We start from the raw sequence: 13,565 nt of genomic DNA on the forward strand, positions 1-13,565 counted from the left end.
TTATTATTATTATTATTATTATTATTATTATTATTATTATTATTATTATTATTATTATTATTATTATTATTATTATTATTATTATTTTATATTCAGTTTTTCCTTTATTTTTTTTTATTTTTTTATTTTTTTATTATATATTGAAAATTAGTTTTTTATAAACTTTAAGTTTTTTACCGTAGCTTTATTGCTTTTAACATTCATTTTTTTGTAAAAAAAACAAGTCATTTTTTATTTATATTAAATTTAATTATTTTATAACAAATATTAAATCTTCAAAAACAAATATTTTATTAAATATTAACTAAATGTGCTATTTCTTTTAGTTATGAGTTGTCAGGACACAAGTTGTACAACTTGACGATTTTAAAACTTATTTTTATAAATAAAATAATCTTAAATCAACTTTTAAATTTGATTAATTAGATGTGATATATTTTTAATCTTTGAGTTGTTAAGACACAAGTTATACCACTTATTGATTTTAAAACTCAATTTTAAAAATTGAAAGTAAATTAAAATATTCTTAAAATGATTAAATTAGATGTGTCATCTTTTTACTTCTTGAGATTTTGAAATACGAGTTGTAAAACTTGATAGTCTTAAAACTCGTATTTCAAAATATAGTTATTCAAATCAAACAAACTTTTCTCATCAAAAATATTTTTTTATCAACTACAAAACACCTTTTCTTCAAAAACAATCAACACATCTGTATTTTATATCCAAGAACTACGTAGCTTTGATTTTTCCATCGCACCGGGAGATAAGTATGAGCAAGAACATACTCCTTTCAAGCACAATAATAAAAACTTCTTTTTTTTTTCTTGTCTTTTTAAACACATTTTTTTTTCTCAAAAATCACATTTATAAAAAATAATTCATATTCATATTCAATAATGAGGAGAAATAAATGTATTTAAGTTAATATTAATTTTGCACAATTAATTATAGGTAACTGTATTTTAACAGATATCGTAGGATGCTAATGCATTCCCTACGCATAATCAACTCCCGAACTCAAAATCTGGTTTCAAAGACAATTTTTTATTTTTTCTATGTTTAAGGGTTTTTCAATATTTCCCTATTTTAAAATAAAGTTTGGTGCCGACTATATTGAATTCAAAAAATACTCGAAATTGTAGACCGCGACACTAAGGACGATTAGTTTCTTTGAAAATCACACAATTAGAGCGCTTAGTCTCGTTAGAACAAAGTAATCTTGTGATTTCCAATTCACATCTTCTTTAGATGTTATACAACAAGGTTCATGTTCTTCTCAAAATATACATTATATATGGAAGAATTCGTGTTTCTAAAGGATGTTAAGCGTTTTAAAACAAAGATACATTACAAGTGTATATCTTGTGAGTATATATGTTTTAGCAAGCAGATGCTCATGACACATATATAATACTAATAGAAAGATGATGCATGAGTATATTGAACTCAAAATAAAATACCAGCAAATAGATAATGCATAAACCTATTTCCTCCTAGAGTTGATGTTTTCTATTTCTTATTTTATCTTAATTTTTATTATTCTTCCATTTTGTTATCCACAAAAAGGTAGATAAATGTCTAAGAGAAGTTATTATTTTCCTCTAAAACTACGTATTTAAGGGAGTGCTGCTCTAACCTAAATTATAAGAACTATGCTATTCTATTTAGAAAAACCTATCCTAAGATATAATATCCTATGACTAAGACTATTCTGTTCAAAAATCCTAATTACAAAAAAAAAATTATACTAAAAACTAAACTGCCTTAAATAAAACTATCCTAAAGATATCTTATGCTAGCTAAATTTTAAATACTAATTAGAACTACTACTTCCTAGAACCTACACTCAACCTAAGACCTAAAACTATCTTAGGTGTAAAACATCTTTCTATCTATCTTTCTCCTATGATCTAGATTTATCTGAGGTAGTTTTTATCATCAGATAATTGGCACATTTGTTATAAATATTTGTCTTAAAAACAATGTTTACTTTTAATTTTTAATACAATTTTAATAATTTTATTCTATTTGAACTTTATAATTAATACAATTTATACAATTTTGAAATTATTATTTTTTATTTTGCATTTATTATAATAAAAATACACTAATATGTGATAAAAATAGATTTATAAAATTATTATTTTCTTTCTTTTATTTATTATATATTTTTTAATATGTGTAAAATAAACAAATACTAACAAAAATATTTTGAAAAGGAAGGAATATCTTATAAACATGCTTCTTCGTGAATCCTAATCTACACTAACCATATAACTCTTAAATGCGACCCATGAGTTTCAAGAATATACTAATTACCCCACCTAGTGACTATCTAGAGTTCCAAAGTTACATTTGGATCAAAGTATAGACATACTCTAGTCATGTACAGACGTTAGCAACCACAAAATATCATTTTTATAAAAAAAATTATTTTGCAGATATTAAAAAATATAATTAAGTGAAATTAATTTTTTAAAATTTATATAAAAATATAAGTTATATTTACTAAATTGTTTTTTTTTTTATGTTAAAAAATCAACTATCAACATTAAATATTATAAATTAGATAAATGATGTATTTTTTTCTTACAATAGTTACCAAAATTTGTAAGGAAAAAAAATTACTTATAATAATAATAACAATGACCAAAATATAGTATAGTGTATCACAATAGTTATCTGCCAGAGGATACAAAACTATACTACCCGACTTAGCTAATCAAAGAAATAAGGAAAATATATCCGGGAGATGAGAGAAGAACCAAACATTTACTTGAAGATTACTAAATGGATATTAAACACAAAAGGACATTAGGAACATATAAAAGCATTAAATAGAGAGATTTGATATATTTTCACCCTTATATAAGAGTGAACTATTATGAAATATAGGAACACATATATATTTTAAAATACGTAAAAAATGAGGACTTCATTACATAAAGAGTATATACAAGAACAAATATTTTCTTAAGTAAAAGATCCAATTTTTTGTTTTAAAGTTTAATCATATCTTATTATAATTAGTAATAATAAAATAAGGAAATTAAATTTCCAATTATTTTTTCACCTAAATTTTAAAGATATTTCCACAATTATTCAAGTTATTTCTCTACTGATTTACTCAAATGTGTAGCACGCACGTGCTTTCAAGATGTTAATACAATTTTTCTCTATTCATTCGCCCAATACAACTCATACAACACATACTATTTGAATTGTCTTTGATTTTGTTGTTCTTCTCTATTCAGGGGCTGAGCTTAGGTATAATAGGGGAGGTTACGACCACCTTAAAAAAAAATTCTTTGATAAAAATAAATATACCTATAATAATATTTATTTATAATAATATTTATCTATTATATATAATATATATAACTAATGTCCGACTAATTTTATTAAATTATTGAGCAATATAGTGATAATGGAGATTTTTATAACTTTATGTCCCTTGTTCAACTCTCACTACAAGAAAACAGACATATACCTACAGAAGCTTATAATGACAAAATTAAAAATTGTAAGTATAGACAAGCTATCCGCACAGATAAATTAGTTGTTGTTGGTATAGGTGTCTTATACCTTTAGTGACATAAATTTGTCACTAATTGTTATAGTTACACACTTAAATTTGTGGCTATAGACATCAAATTTATTGATGAGAAGGTTTATTTCTATTTCTATTTTTATGGCTTTAATTTAAATTAAAAATAAAATGCATTTAACTTATTTGTTTGGTTGTAGATAAAAAAGGGCAAAGGAGTGTTGCCTGGACATAAAGAGATTTACATTGATACCCGCACTCGTAAAGATGGAACAATTGTCAATGAAAAGGCTGCAAGACTGATTGTAAGTTTTGATAATAATTAAACGGTACCAATATATAAAATGTGTATAAATTAAGTTTGACAAAGTGCTGAATTTTATTTTCAAATGTATGATGATTGTATTGGATTTTTACTTGACCTTTTAGGAGATTTTGTACTTGTTAGCCTATATGTAGTGTTGAAGTTTTTTAATTGGATCTTATTGTAGTACTACATGCTTTGAATGTCAATTTCAATTTGGTATTTTCAATCATTAATAATTTTTATTTTATTTTTTAGGAAGAACTAAAAAAACATAGTAATGAGGTTGAAACTTCTCAATCAACCCAAGACACACAAGGTTCTATGTCTTGGAAGGATGATATATTTTATCAAGTACAACGACCTGATAAAAACGGACGTGTGCGATGTCTTGGGCAAGATTCCTCATTCTAAAAAATTGAAGGTTTGTGCATCTGAAAATGAAGAGTTGCGCAAAAGAGTTAAGAATATGAAAAACTTGTTAGCAAATGTGATGACTTTAATTCAAAATCGATTTTCTGGAGCAGATGTTAATGATATAATACAAGCTGCAAGACAGGTATATCATAAGTTATTAATCTTATCCAACTAACTTCATAAGTTCCATAATCGTATTTTTCATAAGTAATATTTTCTATTTTTTGTGATAGGTTCCTGATGCTACTAGTGCTCAAAACCATTTGAATTCACTTAGTCCAAACAACAACGAAAATAATGAAAATGGTAATTAGATAGTATTAGTTAATTTTAATTAAAATCATTAACATTTTCTCTATTTTATTATTAATATTTTTATGTGGAATCGTGTATTTATTCATTTGTTATTTTATTGATTGTAGGCGAAGATTAAAAGCTAACTTGTTGTTGAAGATGGAATATTGACAATTTAGTGGACTCAATTTCTTAATGTTTTTTGAGATTGTTATGTATGACACAAGATGTCTATTTTAAATGTAGTTGTCAGTATAGCAACAGAATCAAAACATTAGGTATAATTTTTATAAATTATGGCTAAAGTATATACCAACAATGAAATATCCGTAGTTAAAATAAAATGTTTACCGCAACGGAAAAAGTGTTGTCACTATACCCTATAGCCACGGCGAAAATCCGTAGGTATTGGGCAATTATATACCACGAAAAAAAATCCCGTTGGTATAGGTAATTTTGGATATCCCTACGGTTTTTATACGTTTACCTACAGATTTTCACTGTCACTAAACATAAAATTTCTTGTAGTGTCTCTATGATAGCGGTTTTTAATTGAACCGAGTACTCTTAATACATCTAAAAATTAGAATTACCACTACACAAAAATCAAATATATGACATTAATTAAAACCTATTTTATATATAATCTATTTTATGTTGGTCTTCCAATAAAATTTGTCAAGATCTGCCATTATCTCCAATGTAATATTTTTAACTCTTTCGAATGCAACTTTAATATATTTTAATATTTTTCTTTTAGAACACAATTATTCCAATGCACCCATAATTTCGATATCTTACACAAATTAATAAAAAGTTATAAATATATGAAATAAAATAATTAAATTAATCTTATACAACATTTATAAGATTAATTTGACAATCTAATTATTTTATTTCTTTCACTTATAAATTCTCATTAGTTTGAGTAAAATAATTCTAATTAGTTTGAGTAAAATAACAAGATGTGACTTTCATATTGAAATTATAAGCACGTTGAAATATTGTGTTCTTAAATTATATTGAAAATAAGTGTTGTAATTAAACTTGGTAAAATAATAAATATTAGCTGCATTTACTATGCGAAAAAACCTATTTTACAGTGCTTTTTTTAAGCCATTAACAACGTTTTTTCAAAAAAATAAGCGTTGTAGCATCCAGCGCTGTAAAAAGATACAACAATACTTTTTAAAATAAAAAGCGCTATAAAATAGGTAGATATATTGCGCGCTTGTTATACTCGTTTAACAGCGCTTTGTGGACAAAGCGTTGTAAAAGATGCATTCAATAGATGCATTATTATGCACCTATTACAACGCTTATTTGAAAAAACGCTGTAAAAGGTGCATTCAATAGATGCATTATTATGCACCTATTACAACGCTTTTCCAAAAAGAGTCGTAAAAGGTGAATTCAATAGATGCATTATTATGCACCTATTACAGCGCTTTTTCCAAAAAAAAGCTGTAAAAGGTGCATTCAATAGATGCATTATTATGCACCTATTACAACGTTGTCTTTTAATTTTTTTTCCAAAATCATTTTCATCCAAAATCAGTTCACAATCATTTCACAATCATTACACAACAACAAAACTATATAACTTTATAATTTAACTTTATACTTTACATATTTACACAATCAGTTCACAACATATTCATATACATATTCACATATTGACAACAGCACAAAACTATATACATATTCATATAACTACATATTCACAACTTTTCAAATGTGCCCTATTCATATACATATAACTATCAGAACTACACAGAACAGAACTACTATATATTCATATAGCTATCCCTTGCAGCATGTCATTTCCCAGCAAATCAAATAATTTTCATTTCAATCACATACTGACACCAGTCTTCCTTTATTTCAATTAGATCTCTTTCAGAGTATGTTGGACTGGAATTGTCAAAGTACTGTGTGATATAAAAATTGAACATAAATAAGTTAGAATCAAATATATACATAGTTTATATATGAAAATCAAATAATGAAAATACCGTACCGTTTCTGGGATTATAGTTTGATTCATATCAACAATCTCCTTCATTAATCACAATATATAGTACCCACAATCGATATTGTTAGTTTGACAAGGGCACTATAAAATAAAACATATAAGTCAATAAATATTTGTGCATTGATAGTAGTATAAGTTCAACATGCATTTTAGTGAAACAAAAAACTAATAAATACAATACCTGAAAAATAGAAGAACAGTAGGGTTATGACGCATAAATACGAACGATTTATAGGAGAGTAGGGTTCGCAGAAACAAAGATGGTTCACAATGACAAGGAGAATGAAGAGGAAACAAGCGTATGAAGTTTACGCAATGAGGGTTAGTAACAAGACAATATTGTTCGTAGGGTTCCCAATGAGAAGGAGAATGAAGAGGGGGAGGAAACAAGTGTATGAAGTTTACGTAATGAAGAGGAAATTGAAGCGGTTTAAAGTTTAGGGATAGTATTTGAATGAGAGTTGGTAGGGATAATAACAAAGATTGAGATGGTTCGCAATGGAGATGGTTGGTAATATGGTTCGTATGGATAGTAGGGTTCACAATGAGAAGGATAATAAAGAGGAGGAGGACTTTGAAGCGTAGTGAAGTTTACGAAATGAAGAGGAAACTGAAGCGGTTTACTGTTATATATAAAACCCTATTACATCGCTCATTGAAAGAGCGCTGTAACAGACCTCCTTAACTTATTTTTTAAAAGCCTACTACAACGATCTTTGAAAGAACGTTGTAAAAGACCTCTTTAACTTATTTTTTAAAAGCCTATTACAGTGCTCTTTGAAAAAGCGCTGTAAAAAACCTCCTTAACTTATTTTTTAAAAGCCTATTACAACGCTCTTTGAAAAAGCGTTGTAAAAGACCTCCTTAACTTATTTTTTAAAAGCCTATTACAGCGCTTTTTCAACAAGCGCTTTAAAAGACCTCTTAACTTAGTATAAAACAAAGTTTTGTGACCTCCTTATTTTTTTAAAATCTTTTATAGCGTTTATTGATAAAAGCGTTGTAAAAGACCTCATTAACTTATTTTTTAAAAGCCTATTACAACGCTCTTTGAATGAGCGTTGTAAAAGACCTCCTTATTTTATTTTTTAAAAGCCTATTACAACGCTCTTTGAATGAGCGCTGTAAAAGACCTCCTTATTTTATTTTTTAAAAGCCTATTACAGCGCTTTTTCAACAAGCGCTTTAAAAGACCTCTTAACTTAGTATAAAACAAAGTTTTGTGACCTCCCTTATTTTTTAAAAGCCTATTACAACGCTCTTTGAAAAAGCGTTGTAAAAGACCTCCTTAACTTATTTTTTAAAAGCCTATTACAGCGCTTTTTCAACAAGCGCTTTAAAAGACCTCTTAACTTAGTATAAAACAAAGTTTTGTGACCTCCTTATTTTTTTAAAATCTTTTATAGCGTTTATTGATAAAAGCGTTGTAAAAGACCTCATTAACTTATTTTTTAAAAGCCTATTACAACGCTCTTTGAATGAGCGTTGTAAAAGACCTCCTTATTTTATTTTTTAAAAGCCTATTACAACGCTCTTTGAATGAGCGCTGTAAAAGACCTCCTTATTTTATTTTTTAAAAGCCTATTACAGCGCTTTTTCAACAAGCGCTTTAAAAGACTTCTTAACTTAGTATGAAACAAATAATTAGTAAAATATCTATATTTAGATTTGCTTTTTCTTTTAAACAATTAGTTAAATACTTATATATATATATATATATCAATGCTAAATTACATGATCAAATCATATTGGGATGATCAGTTAAAGTTCAAGAAAAATTCTCAGTACTCAAACAAAGCTTTTTCAAGTTCAATATAAGTAGAAAATCAGTTTTGGCAGGTCAAACACTTAAATTACATGAACTTAGTATAAAATATTAAGATCAAACTAAATATAAGCAGAAAATAAGTATAAGCAAAAAATCAAATACAGTTCAAGCTAAATATTAAAATGCTCAATTCTGGCAGATCAAACAATAAAATTACATGAACTCAGTTCAGATTACATGGCTTGTATAAAACAATTAAACACATTAAGATGCCCTTCTTTTTTTCCTGGTGGGATTCACATTTGTTTGTCCATTAACGATACGGAATGATGAATTAATCCAAATTCCATCATCATGATCATCTCTAAGATATAAACAATCATCAATTGAATCAATTTCATGTGGTTGTGAGGGTCATAGGGTTAGGACAACGTATTAAATTTGTTTTAAATTTATTTTTATTTATTTAAAGTGAATGATTTTTATTTAAAGCGCAAGTCTTTTACTGTGCTTGTATAAAAAGCGCTCTAATAGGTCATTTAATTATATGAAAGCGCATGAATTTTACAGCGTTTTCACAAAAAGCGTTTTAAAAACCATGTAACATAAGGTGAGAGCGCTACATTTTACAGCGCTTGTGTTTAAAACGCTAAAAAAACGTTGTAAAAGCTATGGGAGAACGCTTTAATTTACATCGTTTTTATAAAAAGCGATGTAAAAGGGTTGTAAGCATTATATGCAAGCGCTATGTGACCCTATATGACCCTACAACAACACTTTTTCTACAGCGCTTGTCAAAAAAGCGTTGTTGTATCCTCCGTTATTTTTAAAAAATTCTACAACAGCATTTGTATTTAATAAGCGTTGTAAAAGACGCGCTATAAAATGTCATTTTTGGCGTAATGATTAAAAGTGTATCTATAAAATATTCGAGTGAAGATGAGTGGGAGAAAATAATTTTTTTTTAAAATTCCAAAAAATGCATTGAAAATATAAATTGAGTATTGAAAATTGAAAAGCTACATTTGAAATTGGCAATTAAATTAAAACATCTTGTTCAAATAAAATAGAGAGAGAAGAAAATATGAGTAAAGAATATTAAAAGATATTAAAGTTTCGTTGAAAACATTCGAAAACAACAATAAAATTAAAAGTAATTCAACTACCATGTGGTGTATGAGTTGTATTGGATGAATAAATGGAGAAATGTTCTATTACCTCCTTGAAAAGATCTGTCTACCATCCATTTAAGTAAATGAGTAGAAAAATAATTTAAAAAATTATGAAACTATCTTTAAAATTTAGGTGAAAAAAGGAGTTGGGGATTAAAATTACATTTACATGAAGATTACTTAATAGAATTTAGCAAAATTACATGATGGAAGGGGAGTGGATTTGAAGGATGAAATATGATGATATAGAAGACTAAGGAGAAAATCGGTTTAAATAGAGTAAAGAATTTAACTCCATTAAGCGTAAGACGGTTTGTTTAGAATTTCAAAAAACAAAATGAGTGTTATTTTTTAGAAATGTAAATAGAGTGGAATGAGTGTGCATAACGACTTAGTCATTAAGTCACTCCAAGGAGATCGAAAGGATGAAGATGAATGGGGAGAAGATGGTAGATAAAAGGAACACACAATCAAATAGATAATTACTAAGATAGTACTTAATACTGGCTATAAAAAAGAGTTAACTAAAGATAAATATCCTAGTAAACATAAAAAGATGTAGCGATAGAAAATATCGAACTATCAGAGGCGCGCAACATAAGCAAATAGTAAACGAAAAATAAATAGGAAGAGGAAATAATCAGAACAAAAAAAATAAATAAATAAATACACACAAAAAGAAATATATAGTTCAAACAAAGAAACTTGATTTCTCATATTTTTTTATTTGTGTCCCAAGTATAGCCGTTAAAAAAGACTCCAATTATTAGACTCCTTTAACTTTTTTTCTATTAAACCCTTAATATTAGGCCCCTATAAGAATAATTTATTTAAAATCTCAGCCTATTATTTTATGGGGTCTAAGAGAGGAGGCTCAGGGAGATTAGAGACCTCCAATATTTTGATAATATTGAGATCTTTTTTGAAAAATTTTTAAAATTTATTTTTTCGAAAAGAATAAAAAAATATTTTTTTTCGAAAAATAAATAAAAAATTCTCGAAAAAATCGATTTTTTTCTCGAATAAAAAAAATTTCAAAAAAAAAATCGAAAACTTTTTATTGGTGAAAAAATTTGAAAAAAATTATTTCTCAAAACAAATTTTAAAAAAATTGTCAAATTTTTTTTTATATAAAAATTGATTTTTTTTAAAACGTGGACCTATAGGCCCACTAAGCCCACAATATTTTAGGGGGTTGGGGCTTACTTTTTGGGGACCTTTTAAATTATAAATTTTTTGGTCCCTCCAACATATGAGTTAGGGCCAATAATTAAGGGGCTTGTCAAATTGACAGCTCTAGTCCCAAGACATCTAAAACAAAATCACCAACAAAATAATATAAATCAAATTTTTTAGAAGAATGAATGTATTTAATTTATAATAATATTACAAATGTAATATTTATTACAAAAGGATTGAAAAATAAAATGGGTTTACATAAAAGTAAAATCCTAAGGCACCATAGGATTTTCTATACCTGTTACTAGTATAGTAAATTACATATTTGAGTTGAATCACCAAAATTCAACTACATAATATTATATCTCTCGTAGAAATTACCTTTGTCAATGATTTCTCTCTTTTGTTGAAGACTTCGATCCAAGACTTTTTACAGAAATTGCATAATCAACAAACTATAATAAAGGTTACTTCTCTTGTCTGATGCTTGAGTTTAATATCATAAAGGCATTAATCCTCGTTGTTGCTCTTAGACCGGTCCTTCGATTGTTGAGGTTGTTTGGCACCCTCCTAGTTGTAGTTGGATACAATATAATTTTCATGGGATTGCTTAAGGTACTCCTGGTCTAGCTTCTTGTAGTGACATCTTTAGAGATTCTAATGGTGCTACCTTTGGTTGTTTTGTTGCCTCTATTGGATTTTCATGATGAGCTTATTGTGTTATGACTTCTATTGAAATTGCTTACTCTAGAGGTTCATAGAGACTATGGTTAGAGACAAACTCTTAGGTTTTTGTTTTGGCCTACCAATTCCTTCATTGATTCTTTGTAGCTTCATAATCATTGGCTTTATTGTCTTAATATTTTGAAGTACACTCCTTTTATCATTTTTCGAATTTATCAAGAAGAATACTATTATGCAGATGAGCTTGCAAATTCTACTTTCAATACCCAAGGATTTACTTGGTGGAATATTTTCCCTCCCTTTATCAACAACGATTTCTTTAAAAATTGGCTAAGTGTTCCCAACAATAGGTTTCATTAATTTGTTTTGGGAATATTTGGTTTTGATTCCCCTAATTGTTTTAGATTTGGGAATTTGTTTTGCCTTATTTGTTGTTATGCATTGTACTCTTTTTCTCTGCACCATGGTTTTATCCCTCTAGGTTTTTTTTATAAGATTTTTAACGAAACAATTGCTTGTCCTTTTATCTATTTCCTTGGGTTTTAGACTAGTTCTCCCAGGTTTGCTATATTTTGATTTATTAATAATATTTATTAGGGTGTTGCAAATGATAAATGGTGATTTTAGGATGCCAACCTAGTTGGGATGCCATTTATGCAATGTGATGCATTTGCACTAAACAAGAAGGAGAAAAATATTGAAAGATTTTCTTCAGTTCTAATGCTTCAGACTTTTTTAATTGAAGTTTATGTTGAAATACAGAGATGTAATGTAATCTTACAAAGATATGAATCTTTGATAAGACTGTAGATGTTCCATCTCTCTTCAACAATCTTAACTTGGACAAGACTTCTGTTACAAGAGAATTATAATAGAATGAGATTAGATGATCTCGTAATATTTTGTTGTTGTTGCATTAAAGGTGAGTTGGGGCTTTTTTGGCGGTCTTATGGGATTGAAGGTGAGGGTGAGGTTCATCCCTTATACTTTTCTCATTAATGCAATAATTAAATTACATTAGGAACAAGCCTGGAGCGGGAAATATGGTGGATGATGAGATTTAGAAGGAGATATAGAAAGAGAGAAGGAAGTAGGATGACTTGGGTTGTGGAACTTGTTTGGGTAGGGTAAGACTTTACTAAGGGTTGGGATTTTGAATATGGTGAAGGTGGATAAGGTGAAAATGGATGTGAAAGGGTGAATTTAGGGCCAGGCTCCTTGGGGCTTAGTAAGAGAGGAATACACTAGCATTAAAGGTTTACACCTATGGTATCCTTTAAATTTACTTTGTTATTGTTCTTGCATAATCTATTTTGTTGGCCACAATTATCATATGTAATGAATTTAAGATTTATGAACTTTTCAATATTGATATTGATCGGTTCATGTTTTGTGAAGATCTTAAATCTTTCATAAGTTTGCAGTGTAAGAAGATGGTCATTTAAGAAGATGAAGTCTCAACAAAGAATGATAGTTAGATTTGATTTTCCTACTTGACTTTCATCTGAATGCTTTTGACGGTAAAATATGGGATTGTTTATAAAAGGATATTTCGGAAGAGTTTTGAGGTGGTCAAAACATTTGAGAAGGGGTTTGTTTAAATAGAAAGAAGAGAAATGTATGAAATAAAGATTGAATCTTTGATTTTATCAAGTAGTACGTGCTCACCTAACATTATTACAGTTTCAATGCAACTATTGCAAACACAATTAGTAAATTTGAAAACTTGTCAAAACTTAAAATGAGTTTTTGACTAAGTTTAAAATTTAATCATACAACCCAAAACGAAAAGGACGGATATGATAAGACACAGGTAAGATAACCTATGGATTGGGCAAGAGATATAATAAGACACAGGTAAGATACGAAAAGACAAAAAGTAATATTGATAGGACAACTCATTCTGACTGAAAAGAAATAAATTAAATTAAGGACTAGACTTACAATGTACCATTACTTGATGATTATTTAGGTTGTTTCTCTAGAGTCAAACGATTGCATAGCTTATTCATTGGATCTGGTCATCGGATGGTGAATCCAACATTTTCCCTTGAATGCATTCGATCATGGCTAGAGGCACATGTGTACTAAATCTTGACGCCTTTGATTTCTTTTCATAGAATCTCCAAGATTCTTTTGATAATGTTTATCTACATATACAT

This window comes from Cicer arietinum, chromosome 3, assembly GCF_000331145.2.
Source record: "Cicer arietinum cultivar CDC Frontier isolate Library 1 chromosome 3, Cicar.CDCFrontier_v2.0, whole genome shotgun sequence".
NCBI classification, from domain to species: domain Eukaryota; kingdom Viridiplantae; phylum Streptophyta; class Magnoliopsida; order Fabales; family Fabaceae; genus Cicer; species Cicer arietinum.